This window comes from Terrapene carolina, unplaced genomic scaffold (assembly GCF_002925995.2).
Source record: "Terrapene carolina triunguis isolate 2854851 unplaced genomic scaffold, T_m_triunguis-2.0 Scaffold84, whole genome shotgun sequence".
Classification (NCBI taxonomy): Eukaryota; Metazoa; Chordata; order Testudines; family Emydidae; genus Terrapene; species Terrapene triunguis.
Genome location: NW_020664435.1, coordinates 36,060,462 through 36,082,122, shown reverse-complemented (window position 1 = coordinate 36,082,122; position 21,661 = coordinate 36,060,462). Strand labels below are relative to the sequence as shown.

The 21,661-nt window shown below is 45.3% G+C and overlaps 1 protein-coding gene across 2 annotated transcripts in view; it reads right to left on the bottom strand.

The window, feature by feature from the left end:
* PTER (phosphotriesterase related) overlaps positions 1–19,892 on the bottom strand; it is a 43,060-nt gene extending 23,168 nt beyond the window's left edge. The window contains exons 1-2 of one of the 2 annotated variants that reach the window (XM_026649470.1): positions 19,809–19,864; positions 10,537–10,635 (exon numbers count right to left, since the gene is read on the bottom strand). The gene's annotated coding sequence lies outside the window, so the exon portion shown is untranslated. Of the gene's footprint in view, positions 1–10,536; positions 10,636–19,808 lie in introns of both variants that reach the window. The other variant, XM_024193327.2, reaches the window with a different exon arrangement.
* Positions 19,893–21,661: the final 1,769 nt, after the last annotated feature.

Genomic DNA, 21,661 nt, shown 5'->3' with positions numbered 1-21,661 from the left:
TTTTCAAAATGCACTTTTTAGCCTGATGAAACTACCTTTTATAAATATGTTTGAACAAGTACACCTCTACCCCGATATAACGCTGTCCTCGGGAGCCAAAAAATCTTACCGCGTTATAGGTGAAACCACGTTATATCAAACTTGCTTTGATCCGCTGGAGTGCGCAGCCCCAACCCCCTGGAGCACTGCTTTACCGTGTTATATCCAAATTCATGTTAGATCGGGTCGCATTATATCGGGGTAGAGGTGTAATCAGGGATGGCCTTAGGGAAAATAGTGCCCTGGGTGAACTTGTATTTTGGCACCCCTGGGCCCACTGCCTCCCCTGGTCCCCCACCCCTCCCCCCCCGGATCCCCCCCCCCCCATTGCCCCCGGACCCCCCCCCCCCCCTGGGCCCCCCCCCCATCGCCTCTGGTCCCTGCTGCCTCCCCCAACCCCTCCCCCATCGCCCCTGCTGCCTCCGCATCCATCCCCTCTGGGCTCCGCTGCCTCCCTGGGCTACCTTCCCTTCCTCCCACCCCCCATTGCCCCAAGCTCCCTTCTGCAGCCTCGCACCCTAGCCCACCCCCTCCTTGCCTCTTGACCATGGCACCCCGGGTGGTTGTGCACCCATAAGGCTGACCCTGAGTATAATGGAAAAAGCAGCTCTTATGGTAAAACTAGATATTGCTAATTAACACTTAGAGTGTGGTATTTTCCTGTTATTTTCTACATTTTTCTATTTTATTTTTACTCATGTTATAATATATTACTCAGCAAATGCCATTCTTGTTGAATCAGGCTTTCTGCTTGCTTTCAGACAGCTATTCTGATATGTATGTAGATTTTCAAGATGAATTTTCTGCTAATTCCTTTCTGGCACAGATACATTAGATTAATCTCAACTAATCTGGCCTGACCTCTGTGAAGAGCCATGTTTATGTGTGTGATCCACTTATAGCCTGTGGGTGCTGTCTGCTGATTTCTGCCAGACAAAACCTAGAATTATCTGCTCCAATGTTGGATTCTTTTTGTAGCAGGGATTAATCTGTTGACTTTTAAGATTTTGTATTACTGCATATATGCAAACCTAAAAGAAATAAAAGTACACGCTTCTATAGCACCTTTTGTCTGAGGCTCTATAATTACTTTACAAATTCACACTTTAAATGAAGTATTCACATTTTAAGTGACTTGCCCAAGATCATACAGTGGGCTCTCTTCCTGCAAGATATAAGTAACTCTCATTGACGTCAGTTAATTGCTAGCTAAAGCCGTTTTAGAAACCCACAATCCTCAATTAAGAATTGTGGAAAATATAATTAACTTAATATTCTGATTGGGATGAGATCTTAATCTCCATCCTGTTACCTTCTGTATTGACTTTCATAAATACCATAATTCTAGCATGCTATAATGATATACTCACCTTGATAACACCTGATGGTACCATAGCTAATTCATATATATAAACTAACCCTACAAACAGCAATTAAGACCACAATTCAGCAAAGAGCATGTGCTTAACTTTAAACTGTTAGCAGTCCCAATGAAGTCAATGGGACCACTCACAGACTTTAAGTTAAGCTTCTGCTTATGTGCTTTGCTGAATGGGGGCTTAATTAACTAAATTCCATGTCTTAGATACATACAATTCATTTCTGTGAAAACATGTTTCTTCTCTTAGGTAAGACAATGAGATTTATATACACAGTCATGCATAGTCTGAACATCAGTAAAAGTATTAATGAATGCAATCACAACCTGTACTTTTCTAGGGCTTGGCCTACACTACAGAGTTAGGTCAGCAGTTCATGTTGGCCTAACTATGTCAGTGTCTACACTACAGCTTTGCTCCCGCTGTTGTAAGTGCCCTACGACATAGTAACTGCACCTCCACGAGAGGCGTAGGGCTTATGTTGGTGTAGTTAGGGTGACGCAGTGTCTGTATAGACTGCACTACTTACATCAGATGTTGGCTAAAATCTTGTCAGTTTCACAGCTCCCTGCACCTGACTCAGCTTGGGCTGTCACCCTGGGGCGGATGGGGGACTTCTGGTGGGCTGCTGCCCAGGCTCCCCTCTTCCTGCTAGGAGCTCTGCTGCCCCCCAGGATCCTGGCTCCCAGTGAGCTGCTGCCCCCCCCAGGCCCCTGACTCCCAGTGAGCTGCTGCCCAGGCTCTCTGCTCCAAGCCTGGCTGCCAGGCGCTGAGAGCCTGGGCTCCCAGTTCCCCACAGAGATCTTAGAGTGTGGTTGCTCTGAGTGGAAACAATAGCAGCGTGAAATTGACAAGGGGGGGCTGCAACTGTGAGACCCGTGTGGCTGTCAGTGCCCCACAATGCCCCTCTTCAGCCAGTGCAAGCACTCCTGGAGAGGACGCGCTTCACTGGCTGGAGGGTAGTGTGGACATCAACAGCTGATTGAATTACTGCGGTGGCTGTAGCTTGACCTAAATTAAGTAGGCCTAATTTTATAGTGTACATAAGCCATAGCACTCCCTGCAAAGGAGTAACTTTCTTTCCTAGCTTGACCTGCCTTTCCAACTGACAGTAAGGACCCTCTTCTGCAGCCTGACTCATGATGAGTAGCACTTACTCCCTTGATTTCAACGGGTCTACTCCCAGGAGTACGTACTACTCAATGAGAATAGAGGATGAAGAATCTGATCCAAGTGTTGGCCAATGCTCAGGCGTTACTAAGGAATGTATATGTACATAATCTTCCTAGCCTAAAATGAAAGTCATTTTAGTTACATTATATTACATTGTGAGATACACACACACACACACACACACACACACAAATACTGTGAAGAATGGAATTGGGCGATAGAAGGAGAAAAATGCTGTTGAATATTCAAGGGACTGCAGCTATTGACTTCTCAAGTTCTGACAAATATTCCAGGTTTTTTGGCATGTTAGAAACCAGAATGGAAACAACTCTGAATAGAAGTGTCTGTCTTTTGAGGACTCAATTCTAAGGCTGGTTGGAACATTTTCAGAAAAATATCATTTCATCAAAGTTTTCATCGGGGAGAGAAAGACATTCCCTCACACTCTGTAGCCTAGGGGTTAGAGCCCTGGCCTGGGATGTTGGAGATCCTTGCTATCCCTGATTCAGAGTGATATAGGATGAAAAATTCAACTCTGAATTAAGCAGAAGAGGAACTTGCACTTGGGTCTTCCACATTCCAGGCCAACGCCCAGACCACCAGGCCCACATCTCCCCCTACCCTCCTTCCTGAATTGAAAAGCTCAAATTTTGGTCTGAAAATGGACATTTCAATACAAACGTTTTTTCCAAAACATTCAAAATGTGTTGATTTTGTTCCAATGCGGAACGAAAACAAATTTTGAAAGTTTGAAAGTTGCCACAAAACAGAACTGTCATCCTTTGGTCAGCTCTACTCAATTCATTGTAGGTTTTCCCAACCTAGATAAGAAGACTAGAGGACTCCCTGAGCTCCCCATCCCCTACAATGGATGGAGTCCTCGAAGACAAACAGAGACACTTCCATTCCCTGAGCCCTAGTGTCGAAGAGACATTGGGGAAGGAAATAGATAGATCTAAAAATCAAATATCTCCCAAGTGCCTCTTTGAGGCTGCACTAACAGCCATGGAACAACTTAAATGCTGATCTGAAGCCTGGGGTAAAGGATTCCTTCCCCATCCCAGCTGGCATGGTTCTGCTGAGTACAGAGCCAGAAACAGCATTTGTGCCTCAGTGTAGAGAGCACTGAATTTCTGAAGGAAAACTACTTCATAATATCATTCTAATCACTACTACTAATTAGAAAGAAGAGTAAATCACTAAAGAAACAAGTTGTGTTACATAGAATGAAAAAGAATAATTTAAAATCAAATTTTGCAGAAAGCTGCCAACTTGTCAAACTGAGGGAGCAGGCACAGGAAATGAATGAATCAGAGCTTTGCCAAAATTATTAGGTTAGCTCTAATCTTCTTAAAAATACATATAGTTACTAGTATAGCAGCTAAAATAATACGACTTGAATGTGCACTTCCTACGGGTGCCAATGGCAGGCTGCACTTCCTGAATCCTAACTTGCTTTCAGAAAGCACCAGTAAAATGTCCACTCCCACGGAGAGAAAGAGAGAAGAGGCAAGCTCTGGTCTGGAGATATTGAAACAATGATGGGAATTTCTAAAAACTGTTTTGAAATTATTCTTTGTACTACGGTAGCACCTAAGAGCCCTAGTCATGGGCCAGAATCCTATTGTGCTGCTGTATAAACACAGAAATGATGGTCTCTGATAATTAAATGAGTGTATACACATTTTGATACAGCAACTATTATTTTTCTATATAACGTGCAACTAAGGACTGCAGTTTTTCATTATCGTCTTGAAACAGCTACCTAGAGTTTATTATAGTAACTCTAGGTGAACCTTTACAGCAATCGACTGTATAGTGCACAAAATATCATCCTCATGTTTAGTCTGCTACTAAACACTAGTGCAGTTGTTATTGTCCCTAGAGGTATGACTGAGTGCTATGGGACCCACTGGTAAAAAGACCAAGAATAAGTCCTGCAGTCCTTACCCAGGCAAAGCCTCCATTGAGTTCAACAGACATTTTGCCTGAATACCAATGGCAGGATTTGGAACTTTGTTGGTTTCCCATCTGGAACTTGCACTTCTGTCATTGTGTCGTTATAATAGGATTGTAATGAGAAGTCTCCCTAGGCTGTAATTGGTTGTTTCCTGTGGTAATCTCATATTGCTAAAACATAATAAATTACATAAACATAGTCTCCACATGTCTGCAATCGTTTTGACTTAGTAAGCATATTTTAACAGTACTAGCACAGAGACTCTCTAGATTTGCACGGAAATCATTTTATTGTCATTACATTACAATGTGAGATTATAACAACACTAAATCCAGATTGCTGTGACAGAAAATGTATGAAATCTAATAGCATGGCTCAGTAGCTATTTGTTACATTTTAAAAAAGATCAATTCACTTTCTGTTTTGGAAATAAGGGTTGCCTTGTTCCACCATGAACATTATAATAGAATCTTTCCTTACATAATCATACAAACACAAGAAATGTGACGTAACACAGGTTACATATTTATTTACAAATAGAGGCAAATGCTTTAAAGGTCCGATCCTGCACCTAATGATTTCAGTGGAACAGGGAGAAGCCTAAATATATAGAAACATTTCATACATGAATAATAAATTAACCTAATAGATTTCTGGAAGAATTTAAGAGACATGCATACTAGTTAGCGCTAACACCAAGCAGCAGTTTTGTAATACTATTTGTTCTCACTGTGTTACTGGCACTTTTAAAAATATCATATGTGTGTATATAAACAAATTATGCAGCCCACCTTTGCTGTAGGAAACTATACAAATAAAATGTAACAGCCCAGAGAAGCATGCTATTGTCTGCATTACTGCAGAGTCTAGCAGAATCAATGAATCTCTTGTAGCTAGGAGTATGTATCTGATATCATTTAATCACCCCTAAATATTTGGCTCAGTACAGCAGAGTAATCTTAGAACATTAAGAAAATTACTGAAATTATCACACATCCCAATATCTATCTTAGAGTTTTATACTGCTGCCCAGCACTGTAGTATCTGAGCGCCTTCCACATAAAATCAATTTCAACAGTGAAATCCCTAGCAAACTTCATGGAGTCTTTGGTACTTTTCCCTTTTCAGGGTAACAAATCTGCTTGGGGTAGGGTTTGTATTTTTGATTTTTTTAAATATACATTTTAATAATTCTTCCCGTTCCCTATTTTTTCCCCTCTGGTTAGTAAAGGTTTATTGGGTTGAAGAGGGTGTCAGTATTGTGTCATTTTTATGGTTGAAAGGCTTTCTCTAAGAGGAAGGTTTTGCAGCAGTTCCTAAGGATAAACTCTGGATTTGCCTGTTCTCTTCAGGAAGTTTGTTCCTTAGCCAGATCCCCTTCGCCAACAATGCTTTGGCCCCAGCTCTCACATGCCTCATCCTGGGCTTTGTGTCCCAGAAGAACATAGCTGTCACTTATCAGGAGGTAGCCGTGTTAGTCTGTATCTACAAAAACAACAAGGAGTCTGGTGGCACCTTAAAGACTAACAGATTTATTTGGGCATAAGCTTTCGTGAGTAAAAACCTCACTTCTTCGGATGGTTCACAGATTAAAATTCAATCTTTAATGTATCTAGAACTTGATCCATTTACTGCTTTGAAAATGGGGACCTGATGCTAACTGGTCATGCAAGCTTAATGCAGAGTTCAGCAGGATCCAAAGACATCACACCACTTTGATGAATAGGGATGTGTGACACTGAGCTAGCGAGGGTTAGGCAACCAGCAGGCTAAAGTGGCCTAAAGATCAACCTTTAAGAACATATTAGGGAAGTACTGAAATGGTAAACAGGACCATTCCTTGCAGATAGTTATCAAAGCCATGTTAAATGGACAAGAGTTCTGTATTGTTAGAGAGTTAGAGGTAAATACTAAGGGCTGGTCTACACTAAAGCTGTAAGTCCACCTAAGTTATGCAACTTCAGTTAAGTAAGTTATGTAACTGAAGTTGATGTAATTTAGTTGATTTACAGCAATGTCTACACCGCGCTATGTCGACGGGAGACGCTCTCCCACCGACTTCACCTCCGTGAGAGGCGGAGGGTGAGTACAGATGGCCACAGGAGAGTGCTTTGCCATCATAAGAACATAAGAATGGCCGTACTGGGTCAGACCAAAGGTCCATCCAGCCCAGTATCCTGTCTACCGACAGTGGCCAATGCCAGGTGCCCCAGAGGGAGTGAACCTAACAGGTAATGATCGAGTGAACTTTACCAGGGGAAATTTGAGCCGCAAGACTGAGGTCTCCAGCTCCAGTCTGATTACCCTACTATTTCTCATAGAAGAATTTAAACAGATTCTGCGCATGGATTGCCTATTGGATTATGATCTATGGAATTGATTCTGGAAGAACTTTCTACAAATCAACAGCTCACTATCACTACTATGAAACTGACCTAAGAACTTTACTCATATCTGTATGTGTAACACTCTTTAACCACCATAACTCTTTCTTTTCTTTTTAATAAATCTTAGTTAATAAGAATTGGCTGTAAGTGTGCATTTGGGTAAAATCTGAAATACTCATAGACCTGGTGGGTAATGTGTTCGATCTCTTACATAAGAACATAAGAACATAAGAACGGCTGTACCGGGTCAGACCAAAGGTCCATCTAGCCCAGTATCCTGTCTACCGACAGTGGCCAATGACAGGTGCCCCAGAGGGAGTGGACCAACAGGCAATGATCAAGTGATCTCTCTCCTGCCATCCATCTCCATCCTCTGACAAACAGAGGCTAGGGACACCATTCCTTACCCATCCTGGCTAATAGCCATTAATGGACTTAACCTCCATGAATTTATCCAGTTCTCTTTTAAACGCTGTTATAGTCCTAGCCTTCACAACCTTCTCAGGTAAGGAGTTCCACAAGTTGACTGTGCGCTGCGTGAAGAAGAACTTCCTTGTATTTGTTTTAAACCTGCTGCCTATTAATTTCATTTGGTGACCCCTAGTTCTTGTATTATGGGAATAAGTAAATAACTTTTCCTTATCCACTTTCTCCACATCACTCATGATTTTATATACCTCTATCATATCCCCCCTTAGTCTCCTCTTTTCCAAGCTGAAGAGTCCTAGCCTCTTTAATCTCTCCTCATTTGGGACCCGTTCCAAACCCCTAATCATTTTAGTTGCCCTTTTCTGAACCTTTTCTAGTGCCAGTATATCTTTTTTTAGATGAGGAGACCACATCTGTACGCAGTATTCAAGATGTGGACGTACCATCGATTTATATAAGGGCAATAATATATTCTCAGTCTTATTCTCTATCCCCTTTTTAATGATCCCTAACATCCTGTTTGCTTTTTTGACCGCCTCTGCACACTGGGCGGACATCTTCAGAGAACTATCCACGATGACTCCAAGATCTTTTTCCTGACTTGTTGAAGCTAAATTAGCCCCCATCATATTGTATGTATAGTTGGGGTTATTTTTTCAAATGTGCATTACTTTACATTTATCCACATTAAATTTCATTTGCCATTTTGTTGCCCAATCACTTAGTTTTGTGAGATCTTTTTGAAGTTCATCACAGTCTGCTTTGGTCTTAACTATCTTGAGCAGTTTAGTATCATCTGCAAACTTTGCCACCTCACTGTTTACCCCTTTCTCCAGATCATTTATAAATAAGTTGAATAGGATTGGTCCGAGGACTGACCCTTGGGGAACACCACTAGTTACCCCTCTCCATTATGAGAATTTACCATTAATTCCTACCCTTTGTTCCTGGTCTTTTAACCAATTCTCAATCCATGAAAGGACCTTCCCTTTTATTCCATGACAACTTACTTTACTTAAGAGCCTTTGGTGAGGGACCTTATCAAAGGCTTTCTGGAAATCTAAGTACACTATGTCCACTGGATCCCCCTTGTCCACATGTTTGTTGACCCCTTCAAAGAACTCTAATAGATTAGTAAGACATGATTTCCCTTTACAGAAACCATGTTGACTATTGCTCAACAGTTTATGTTTTTCTATGTGTCTGACAATTTTATTCTTAACTATTGTTTCGATTAATTTGCCCGGTACCGACGTTAGACTTACCGGTCTGTAATTGCCGGGATCACCTCTAGAGCCCTTTTTAAATATTGGCGTTACATTAGCTAACTTCTAGTCATTGGGTACAGAAGCTGATTTAAAGGATAGGTTACAAACCTTAGTTAATAGTTCTGCAACTTCACATTTGAGTTCTTTCAGAACTCTTGGGTGATTGCCATCTGGTCCCGGTGACTTGTTAATGTTAAGTTTATCGATTAATTCCAAAACCTCCTCTAGTGACACTTCAATCTGTGACAGTTCCTCAGATTTGTCACCTACAAAAGCCGGCTCAGGTTTGGGAATCTCCCTAACATCCTCAGCCGTGAAGACTGAAGCAAAGAATCCATTTAGTTTCTCCGCAATGACTTTATCGTCTTTAAGCGCTCCTTTTGTATCTCGATCATCAAGGGGCCCCACTGGTTGTTTAGCAGGCTTCCTGCTTCTGATATACTTAAAAAACATTTTGTTATTACCTTTGGAGTTTTTGGCTAGCCGTTCTTCAAACTCCTCTTTGGCTTTTCTTATTACATTCTTGCACTTAATTTGGCAGCGTTTATGCTCCTTTCTAATTGCCTTTCCTTTCTTGGGATTAGTAGAACTTTATAAGTGGTGAACAAGATTTTCAGTAATCCTCATCATATTTAACTTGGCTTCTGGGTGGAAGCCCAGGGCTGGATTGCTTTAAGGGAGCTGTATTTTTGGCTTCTGGGTATTTTGTAAGATATTGCAGAAGCTGCTTAGTTGCTGACTTGGTGAATCTACCTATTAGAATAACCACCAGTTTTGGGGTATGTCTGCCTCATTCTTTATAGTTTGCCCTGATTGAGCATTCCGTGTGGCCCCTCCAGCAACCATGCCCACAGGATGTATGCTTTCACTGGAAGATGAAGGCTACGTCTCGACTAGTTCTTCTGAGTGTTTCCCCTTTCTGACCAGCATTGCTTCAGTCTTGCCTGGGTTCATCTTCAGCCAACCATTCTTCATCCAAAAGTTGATTTCTTCTAGACCTTCTGACACGTCAGTAGTGCCAGTGGTTGCATCAGCTTAGAACAGGATATATAGCTGAGTATCATCAGCATTCTACTGGCAGCTGGGCCAAGGGCATCTTGCTAGCTCTCCCTCAGTCTCGTATATGTACTGAAGAGAAGAAGGAATACTATGGATCCTTTTGAAGAGAAGGAGCAGTTATCCACCACCACTCCCTGAGTTCTGCTGGAGAGGAAGGATTGGAGCCAATATTGTGTTGGGCCATCTACAACTGCTACGTCATGTAGGCATGTTAATAATACCTTAGGGTACACTTTGTCAAAGGCTGCAGATAGGTTCAGCAGCCTGTGTTCACAGCCATAAGAAGGTTGTCTTTTAGCGCCACTATGTTGTACCCTGATCCGAAACCTTGGTAGCAGGCATCTGGAATGTTGGCTGACACTGGAGCTTGATGGTTACTATTTTCTCAGTTACTTTGTCCATGAATGGGAGGTTGGAGATGGGACAGTTAATGGTTGGCGTAGTTGGTCTTCACAGCCTTTTACCAGCCAGAAGGGGCATAGATCCATTTCACAGGTCATGGCTCTAATATTTTCAGGGTTTCTCGATCTTCAAAACATGTAATGGGGCCAAAATCAATAAAGGTGATGGGGTGGATAAAGTGATCTGGTCTGGGATGGAATTTTTATTTCCCAGTTATCAATCAAATACTTATGGAGCTCTTACCAGCAAAGTATGTTGACAGAGCTTCACAATGGTATGCAATAGTGGTCCCACTGCCTAGTGCAGTGTGACAGCTCTACATGATTCTCTCTCGCTACAGAGAAATTCCTACTCTACATGATTTACACTGGAAAGGTTCACCATCCATTTAAAAAAAGACTTCATGGTCATATGGCCAGAGCTAGTGGATTGTTTCTGACCTGATTCACCATGGTCACATCAGGCATGTGGCTTCCATTTCCCTTCTCAAGACCCACTTCTGCTCCAACAAGAAATCAGCCAACAGATAAATTGAGAGGCTAGATGGGGATAGAGGATATTTACTAATGTAATTACAAAACTACCTTTTAAAAAAACTGCCTCCCTGTCACCCACCCTTCATTATTATTATAGACCAGGGGAATAACAGACCAGTTATCTTAACTTCTGTACACGGAAAGATAATGACGTAAATAATTAAGTAATCAATTTGCAAACACCTAGAAGATAATAAGGGTACGTCTATACTTACCCGCTGGTTCGGCGGCCAGCAATCGATCTTCTGGGATCGATTTATCGCGTCTTGTCTAGACGCGATAAATCGATCCCGGAAGTGCTCGCCGTCGACGCCGGTAATCCTGCTCTGCGAGAGGAGCAGGCGGCGTCGACGGGGGAGCCTGCCTGCCACGTGTGGACCTGCGGTAAGTACCTTTAAGTTCGAACTAAGATACTTCGACTTCAGCTACGTTATTCACGTAGCTGCAGTTGCGTATCTTAGTTCGAACTGGGGGCTTAGTGTGGACCAGGCCTAAGGTGATAAGTAATAGTCAGCATGGATTTGTCAAGAAGAAATTGTGCCAAAACAACCTAATAACTTTCTTTGAGAGGGTAACAAACTTGTGGATGTGGGGAAACATTGATTGGTATATCTTGACCTTAATAAGGCTTCTCATAACCTTCTCATCAGCGGCGTATTATCGCCTAGGCCAACAAGGCCTAGGCCTAGGGCAGCAAATTTGCCGGGGCGGCAAATTTGCTCTTGCCCCCTCCCCAATCCACCCCTTCCCCAAATCCCCAGCCCGCCTCCTCCCCCAGGCGCGCCGTGCTTCCCTCCTTCTACCTCCCTCCCAGGCTTGCCACGCTGGGAGGGAGGGAGAAGCGAGTTGCAGCACGCTCAGAGGAGGCGGAGCAGAGGTGAGCTAGGGCCTGCAGGCGCAGGGAGTAACGGGGGGCCAGGAACCGCTCCCTGGCCCACCCCAGCTCACCTCTGCTCCACCGCCGCCGCCATCCCCCGAGCGAGCCGCAACTCCCCTTCTCCCTCCTCCCTCCAAGGCTTGCCGCGCGAAAGCGCTGGGAGGGAGGGAGGAGAAGCGAGTAGCAGCGCGTTCGGGGGATAGCGGAGGTGAGCTGGGGCCGGCGGGCACGGGGAGTAACTCTTGGGGGGCCAGGGAACCACTCCCTGCCCCAGCTCACCCCTGCTCCACTGCCGCCATCCCCCGAGCGCACCACAACTCCCCTTCTCCCCCCTCCCTCCCCAGCTTGCCGCGGGGGAGCGGAGGTGAGCTGGCGGGGGGGGGAGGGCGGCAATTTTTTGACGGCCTAGGGGCGGCAAATTTGTTAATCCGCCCCTGCTTCTCATAAAGAAACTAGGGAAATACTACCTAGATAGAGCTATTATAGGGTGGGTGCATAACTGGATGGAAAACCGTTCTCAGAGAGTTGTTAACAGTGGTTCAGTCAAGTGGGGTCCCACAAGGATCAGTTCTGGGTCCAGTTCTGTTCAATATCTTCATCAGTGATGTAGATACTGGCATAGAAAGTACACTTATAAAGTTTGCGGACGATACCAAGCTGGGAGGGGTTGCAAGTGCCTAGAGGATAGGATTAAAATTCAAAATGATCTGGACAAACTGGAGAAATGGTCTGAAGTAAATAGGAAGAAATTCAATAATGAAAAATGCAAAGTATTCCACTTAGGAAGGAACAATCAGTTGCACACATACAAAATGGGAAATGACTGCCTAGGAGTGAGTACTGCGGAAAGGGATCTGGAGGTCATAGTGAATCACAAGCCAAATATGAGTCAACAATGTAACACTGTTGCAAAAAAAGCAAACATCATTCAGGGATATATTATCAGGAGTGTTGTAAGCAAGGCCTGGTCTACACTAACCCCCCAAGTCGAACTAAGGTACGCAACTTCAGCTACGTGAATAACGTAGCTGAAGTCGACATACCTTAGTTCGAACTTACCGCGGTTCAGACGCGGTCCACACGCGGCAGGCAGGCTCCCCGTCGACTCCGCGGTACTCCTCTCGCCGAGCTGGAGTACCGCAGTCGACGGCGAGCACTTCCTGGTTCGACTTATCGCGTCCAGACCAGACGCGATAAGTCGAACCCAGAACTTCGATCCCCAGCCGCCGAACTAGCGGCTGGGTGTAGACCAGCCCCAAGACGAGAAGTAATTTTTCTGTTCTATTCTGCGCTGATTAGGCCTCAACTGGAGTACTGTGTCCAGTTCTGGGTGCCACATTTCAGGAAAGATGTGGACAAACTGGAGAAAGTCCAGAGAAGAGCAACAAAAATTATTAAAGGTCTAGAAAACATGACCTATGAGGGAAGATTGAAAAAATTGGGTTTGTTTAGTCTGGAGAAGAGAAGACTGAGAGGGGACATGATAACAGTTTTCAAGTTCATCAAAGGTTGTTAAAAGGAGGAGGGAGAAAAATTGTTCTCCTTAACCTTTGAGGCTAGGACAAGAAGCAATGGGCTTAAATTGCAGCAACGGCAGTTTAGGTTGAACATTAGGAAAAACTTCCTAACTGTCAGGGTGGTTAAGCACTGGAATAAATTGCCTAGGGAGGTTGTGGAATCTCCATCATTGGAGATTTTTAAGAGCAGATTAGAGAAACGCCTGTCAGGGATGGTCTAGCTAATCCTTAGTCCTGCCATGAGTGCAGGGGACTGGACTAGATGACCTCTCAAGATCCCTTCCAGTCCTACCATTCTATGATTATTCACTTTCTTATACCCTATTCCTGTAAGCTGTTTCACATGAGGAGGCCCTGTGTCTATGCATAGCTCCATTGCCATCAATAGGGATCCACACAGGTGCAGAGATTCACCAACATGGAACAGCTTGCCAGATCTGGGCCTTAGGTTTTAAGCTTTTTCTGGGAAAGGATTACATCTACCTTCCCATGCTTGTACAATGCCCTGGTACTGGTTCCGTAATTTTGATTGGTGCACCAGGAATATAAATAGTACTAATAATAACAACAACTAATAATACCACTGATTCTAAACAACAAGAGGCTGGTCTGATCAGGCTGCCAGCTGCTTTGCCATGTCTTCAGGCCTCTTTCCAGTTATTGTTGAATCCCTGATCCATCAGTATTCATGCAAGAACTGGCCAAGGAAACTTACTATTACTCCTTAGTTTCATACCACTGGAGGTTACTGCACTTTGCTTGGACACCCAAACTCCAGGATGGAAAAGGAAAGCAGTACAGAAGACAAGGGAAGATTACAGCTGTCAAGATCTACACCAGAGTTTTAATTGATGGTGGAGAGTTTTCAGCTTCCCATCTGTCATAGCGTGTACAGACCATGGCAAGAAAATGTTAACTGCCTTTCATTTTAGAATACTGCCTCAGCGGTCTCTAGTCCAGCGTTTCTCAAATGCGTCCACCGCTTGCGGCCAAAGCCTCCCGGGATGTTATGGGGGGTGGAAGGGAGGGGCAAAGTAGCAGTCCCTCCTTGTTGCTCCTGGATGTTGATTGCTGAGGCCACCAGCAGTGGTTGGGCCCTGCTCCCCCTGTGGAGACACCTGGGGCACAATGCTTGAGAACCAGGCAACCGGTGAGTTTCCCAAGTTCCCAGAGGCGGTGGGGTTCAGGCTTTGGACTTCAGCCCTGGGGTAGCGCAGCAGCAGGGCAGCAGACTCTGGCCACAGGGTTTCGGGCTCCAGCCCCCCCCACCCACCCCCATTGCCCTTGGCTCCCGCTGCCTCCCTCGATCCCCCATCCACGGCTTAATTTGTCCCCAGGCTTGACAGGGCTGAGTACATCTGCTATGAAAAGCAATACTTGTATGCTTGTTAATATTACTTTTTACAACAGACTTATTAGCTAGCAATAAATAAATTACAATAATTTGGACATGTATATGTACATATTTATTTGTTTTTCCTAAAGCTAATTAAGTATTTTAGGAAGAAGTGTGAGAGCGGCCACCAGGAAGAGTTGGTGGCCGCACTCTGAGGCCACCAAAAAATTTGTCCTGAGAACCCCTGAGTCACTGCAGAGATACTCAGGAGAGAACAGAAACAGCTGGGGAAATTGAAAGGACCCTCTCCTTATACTTCCATATAAGGGATCAGATTCTGAAAAAGCAGAAGTAGGAAGTCACAGTTCCTTATAAGTCCTCAGCAGGGCTGAGACCAGGAAACAGCTTGGTTCTTTGGTCCACTTTCTCCAGAGAAGTTGGCTGAGAAATGCCACCCTATGGGCTAGCCTACACTACGGGGGGGGGGATCGATCTAAGTTACGCAACTTCAGCTATGTGAATAATGTAGCTGAAGTTGATGTACTTAGATCTACTCACCGCGGTGTCTTCACTATGGTGTGTTGATGGGAGAAACTCTCCCGTCGATTCCCCTTGGCTTCTTGTTGAGGTGGAGTACCGAAGGTGCCGCTAGAGTGATCAGCGGTCTTAGCGGTCAATTTATAGCGTCTATACTAGACACGATAAATCAACTCCCGCTGGATCGATCACAGCCCATCGATCTGGCCGGTAGTGTAGACATGCCCTATGTATTAAACTCCCAATGAGAGTGAAATGTGGGAGTAGCATTAGGAGGAGTGATTTTTCACATGCTTATCTCTTGAGATTTGGCTGAGCTTGAAACTATGAGCAAGGAAAAGTGGGGAAACTTTCCCCCCCCTCTGTTTAACCCTAAAGAGGTGGGACTCTGTTAGACCCCAACATCTGGGATCAACTGATAAAACCTGCCCCTCTTAGACTATAAAATACCTACCTTGTGTTCTGACTGGTATTTGATCTTGCCCTATTGTATGGATACCATCTTAGTCCTAAATCAAAGGAGAAAAAATACTCATGCGGTCTGGAGACACCAATCCCCTTATAGTACACTACTCACTCAGTATTCTGTACCTCCAGTGTACTCTGGTTTTAGGTACCTTATAAGCAAGTGTCTCAACAGGTCTGGAAATTGATTGCTTTTTAACAACGAAGGAAGCAGTAACGCTAATTTCTGTTGCATTGGGCACTACATTTTGTTATAAATTAGCACTAGTCACCTTTATGAAATGTAATTAAGCATCTGAATGCCATTGTTGCCATCTCTGATTATAACAACAAAAGTGAATATGACAATGGTGACACTAGGGAGAACATTATGCCTGTTTAAATCCCCAAATGCAAGAGAGGCGTTAATAATAATAACTGACATTTATGTAGTGTCTTTAATTCCATGATCCCAAAGTACCTGACAGAATAATACAAAAATGCATATTACAGGGATCACTTCATCCATCACTCAAATACAACCACCCCACAGGCAGAAGGCTGCAACCTTTTAACACCACAGAACAGATGAGGACAGAAAATGAAGTATGCCATATATAACAAACTACTGTGGTAACTTTAGATAGGCAGAATACAATTGTCCAACAGAAATTCAGCCAAGGCTAAGATCCCTCCTCTTGCAAGAGGTGCCATGAGAATCTTTAATGACCACAAATAGCCAGAACCTTGCTTCTATCCAAAAGATGATATTTTCAACAGCAGACTGCCCTAAAACCATGCTTAGTTAGCCCTAATAAAAGAGGAAGAACACTACTTCCCATAACACCTAAGGTTTCCTTTAAGAGCTTGCATTCATGTACCAGCTAGGCCCAGCCCTCCTTACCTGAGTTCCCCACTGAGATGGCTTACTTACCTATGTTGATAGCCATGCATGTCAATAAGGGTCACACATTATAATGTGGCCATTACCGATCACTTCCACTGCAGAGTCCTTGGGACTCTGAAGAACTGTCTTCTGCTTCCAAAGTAACCTTCTATAGGAAAGTTGGGAGATGCCCTCACCACTGTGGGAAGCTGGGAGCTACCAGATGCTACACTATCCATTTAATGGTCTAGACACACTCTTATCGTGATATTGAGATTTTTTTTTTTTAATTCCAGACTATTTAATGGGACCCACAGAGCTTTCACCTCTGCTCCTTGGCTTGCCATCTCCACATGGGAGTCACAGCAGGAATAATAATCCAGATCTTTGTATGCTGACTGTAATTTAACTGCATAATGGCCTTGCAAACCTGATGACAGCATTGACCATTAGCAGTGGTGCCTTGCCCAGGTTATCAACCAGACTACTGCTTGACCTGGAAGTCTAGGTTGTAAAAACTATCTGCTTCTCTGTGCCAAAGTTGAATACCTACTAGAGAGGGGGCATTCCTTCCTGATGCTTAGCTGGCCAGTGCTGCATGAGTAGCAAAGTGTCAAAACCCTAAGGACAGTGAAAAGTAACAGAGGGTCCTGTGGCACCTTTAAGACTAACAGAAGTATTGGGAGCATAAGCTTTCATGGGTAAGAACCTCACTTCTTCAGATGCAAGTAATGGAAATCTCCAGAGGCAGGTATAAATCAGTATGGAGATAACGAAGTTAGTTCAATCAGGGAGGGTGAGGTGCTCTGCTAGCACTTGAGGTGTGAACACCAAGGGAGGAGAAACTGCTTCTGTAGTTGGATAGCCATTCACAGTCTTTGTTTAATCCTGATCTGATGGTGTCAAATTTGCAAATGAACTGGAGCTCAGCAGTTTCTCTTTGGAGTCTGGTCCTGAAGTTTTTTTTGCTGTAAGATGGCTACCTTTACATCTGCTATTGTGTGGCCAGGGAGGTTGAAGTGTTCTCCTACAGGTTTTTGTATATTGCCATTCCACACAAGAAAATAAAGAAACAAATCAACAGAACCAGACATATACCCAGAAGCCTCCTGCTACAAGACAGGCCCAAAAAAGAAACCAACAGAACTCCCCTGGCCATCACCTACAGTCCTCAGCTTAAACCTCTCCAACGCATCATCAGTGATCTACAACCCATCCTGGACAATGATCCCTCACTTTCACAGACCTTGGGAGGCAGGCCAGTCCTCGCCCACAGACAACCTGCCAACCTTAAGCATATTCTCACCAGCAACCACGCACCGCACCATAACAACTCTAACTCAGGAACCAACCCATGCAACAAACCTCGATGCCAACCCTGCCCACATATCTACACCAGCAACACCATCACAGGACCTAACCAGATCAGCTACAACATCACCGGCTCATTCACCTGCACGTCCACCAATGTTATATATGCCATCATGTGCCAGCAATGCCCCTCTGCTATGTACATTGGCCAAACTGGACAGTCACTACGCAAGAGGATAAATGGACACAAGTCAGATATCAGGAATGGCAATATACAAAAACCTGTAGGAGAACACTTCAACCTCCCTGGCCACACAATAGCAGATGTAAAGGTAGCCATCTTACAGCAAAAAAACTTCAGGACCAGACTCCAAAGAGAAACTGCTGAGCTCCAGTTCATTTGCAAATTTGACACCATCAGATCAGGATTAAACAAAGACTGTGAATGGCTATCCAACTACAGAAGCAGTTTCTCCTCCCTTGGTGTTCACACCTCAAGTGCTAGCAGAGCACCTCACCCTCCCTGATTGAACTAACCTCGTTATCTCCATACTGATTTATACCTGCCTCTGGAGATTTCCATTACTTGCATCTGAAGAAGTGAGGTTCTTACCCACGAAAGCTTATGCTCCCAATACTTCTGTTAGTCTTAAAGGTGCCACAGGACCCTCTGTTACTTTTTACAGATTCAGACTAACACGGCTACCCCTCTGATACTTAAGGACAGTGAGTCACTTTGATCACACAGTGCAGCAATTCCCTCTGATTGGTTTGACAATAATTCAACCACCGTTTCTCATTCTGTCACAACACTGCTACCACCCCATTGTCATTGATTTCCTGGGCAGAGGGGTACTCACATATGCCAACTCCCGGGTTGCAGTTAGTACCCTTTTCAGTTCCTCAAACACCTATGTACTCCACTCTCCAACAGAGCTGCGTCTCTCCTTTGTGTCTCTCCTGGCCAATTAGTTTTGGTTTGTGTGTTTGGCTTCTACTGCTCCAATCATTTCCAATCCTTCTGTGTACTCCCAGCATGGTTCACTAATTCCCTTAAATGGCTTGTTTCTTAACATGTCAAAGTCCAACTGGCACGCACCTTCTTATGCCAGAACGAGAGGTATTTCCCGTTAGCCTATCAGACATGCCCGGTCCTTCTATGTCCTCCTTAGGCCTGGTCTACACTGGGGGGGGGAGGGGGGAAATCAACCTAAGATAACGCAACTTCAGCTACGAGAATAGCGTAGCTGAAGTCGACGTATCTTAGTTTGACTTACCTCCCGTCCTCATGGCGTGGGATCGACGGCCGCCGCTCCCCCGCCGACTCTGCTTCCGCCGCTCGCCGCGGTGGAGTTCCGGAGTTGACGGCAGAGTGATCAGGGATCGATTTATCGGGTCTACACTACACTAGACGCGATAAATCGATCCCCAATAGCTCGATCACTACCTGCCAATCCGGTGGGTAGTGAAGACGTACCCTTAACTTCCTCCCCACAGTTAGAGGGATATACACATTAATAAACTTCATGCAGGGAACCGTTACTCTGCAGGCTGTGGTCCAAGCACAGGAGTGGGATCTAGGGGTACGTCCAGATCCGGATTGGCGGGTAGTTATCGATCTATCGGCGATTGATATATTGTTCCCCGAACGCGCGCCCGTCGACTCCGGAACTCCACCAGGGCGAGCGGCGGTAGCGGAGTCGACGGGGGAGCCGCGGCCATCGATCCCGCGCCCTAAGGACAGGAGGTAAGTCGAAATAAGATACGTAGACTTCAGCTACGCTATTCCTGTAGCTGAAGTTGCGTAACTTATATCGACCCCCCAGTGTAGACCAGGCCAAACTCCTGATTGCTAATCTCCATTTTGCTACTGACTCACTGTGTGGGGCGGGACACGCGGGCTAATTTACTGCCTCGCTCACACCATGGGGGGGGGGAGGACTTAAAAAACAAAACACAAAACCCGAGCTCAGCCGTGTTCCGACTGGGTGGCGCTGGCCGCCGCAAGGCGCCCACGGTCCGACACCGGAACCACCCGGGTCCGGGCCTCAGCACCGGCTCCCGCCCCACGGCGGACGAAGCTGTCCCGGGCCGACCCCCTCGCTGCCCGGCGGGAGGGGCGGGCTGCTCCGACAGCCGCCCCCCGAGCTGGCTCCCACTGGCGGGCGGGCGGCCACGCCACAGCTCCCGGGCCGGGCCCGCAGACACCGGGGCCCCCGGGCGCCCCGCTTCCTGGGGGGCGCTCACCCTCCCTCTACCGCCGCTTACCCCAGCGCGGGCTCCTGCGCCAGTCCGCCCGCCGACCCTCTGTTCCGCCTTCCCGCCCGGGCGTGGCTTCCCCCTCGGCGCACCCGCCCCTCAGCTGGGGGCCCTGGGCAGGGGCGGCTGCGGAGCAGCCCGGCTGGTGACGGTGGCTGGACAGCCGCCAAGGCCGGGTGTCCCCACCCGCAGCCAGCCACGGGCTCCCCGCCCCCTGCAGGGTGCTCGCACTTCATGTGCCCCGGGCGTAGCAGTAGCGCATGGAGAGCCCACTGCACTGGGTGCCCTGCGCCCCGTAGTGGCACTGCGCCGCCTGGGGGCGCTTCTCTGCCCCTTTCTCCTGGGTCTGAATTCAGTGTGCCTGCTGGCTGGGCCCTGTGGGCGATGACATTGTGTCTCTGCTTCTTCCTGGTGTATCACCCACGGTATGGTGCTACCAACCTTGTGACAATGGATTGCAGCGCCTTGCACGGCACGGGAATCATAGACGTGTAGGTCTGGAAGGGACTTCCAGAGGTCTTCTAGTCCGATCCCCTGCACTCACGGCAGGACTTTGTAATAACTAAACCCTTCCTGGCAGGTGTTTGTCTTAAAAATTTTCAGTGATGGAGATTCCACAACCTTCCTCTGTAATTTGTTCCAGTGCTTAACTACTCTGACAGGAAGTTTTTTCTAATATGCAACCTAAACCACCCTTGCAATTTAAGGCCATTGCTTCTTGTCCTAGCCTCAGAGGTTAATGAAAACAATTTTTCTCCCTCCTCCTTGTAACAACCTTTTACGTACTTGAAAACTGTTATCATGTCCCCCCTTAGGCTTCTCTTTTCCAGACTAAACAGACCCATTTTTTTCAATCTTTCCTCATAGGTCATGTTTTCTAGATCTTTAATGGTTTTTGTTGCTCTCCTTTAGAAGGCAGGCCACGGGAGGGACCTTCCAGACAGATGACCTATTGAAATCCCTTCCAGTCCTACATCTATGTGATTCTATGATATGGCGCTTGCTTCATAAATAATTTTCCTTAATTTTCACCTTTTCTGAAGGGTAATGAAGAAGTATATGGGGGAGGGAATGCCCAGAAGGAGATGTTTTAAGGACATGGCTGGGAACAAGAGCTGGGCAGAGTTAGTAGAGAAAAAGAAAGACTAGTTGTTGAATGATTTTTGAGAAAAAAATACAGAGAATAGGGCTGGTGCATAGTAATATCTGTCAAGAATCAGGAGGTAGCCATGTTAATCTGTATCCACAAAAACAGCAAGGAGTCCAGTGGCATCTTAAAGACTAACAGATTTATTTGGGCATAAGTTTTTGTGAGTAAAAAAACCTCACTTCTTCAGATGCATGGAGTGAAAATTACAGATGCAGGCATTATATAATGACACATGAAGAGACGGTCATTACCTCACAAGTGGAGAACCAGTGTTGACCAGGCCAATTTGATCAGGGTGGATGTAGTCCACTCCCAATAATAGATGAGGAGGTGTCAATTCCAGGAGAGGCAAAGCTGCTTTTGTAATGAGCCAGCCACTCCCAGTCCCTATTCAAGCCCAAATTAATGGTATTTAATTTTCAAATGAATTTTAGTTCTGCTGTTTCTCTTTGAAGTTAGTAATGTCTGTAGTGAATATAGACTGCTGCATGAGGGAAAATCAGGAGGGCTTCCTTTTCATTGGCCACCAACCACACATAGATAACATGGAGTTATGGTAAAATGGTCAAAAATACAAATACATTGGTAAAGGTGGGCTTCTTGAATGGTTTCTACTCTCAATATCACTTGTTTTTATTTGCTGCAAGTATGAAATCCAGAGAGTAAGAGTTTACAAAGATTAAGTGAAAACCTGAAAACCTAGCATTTATAG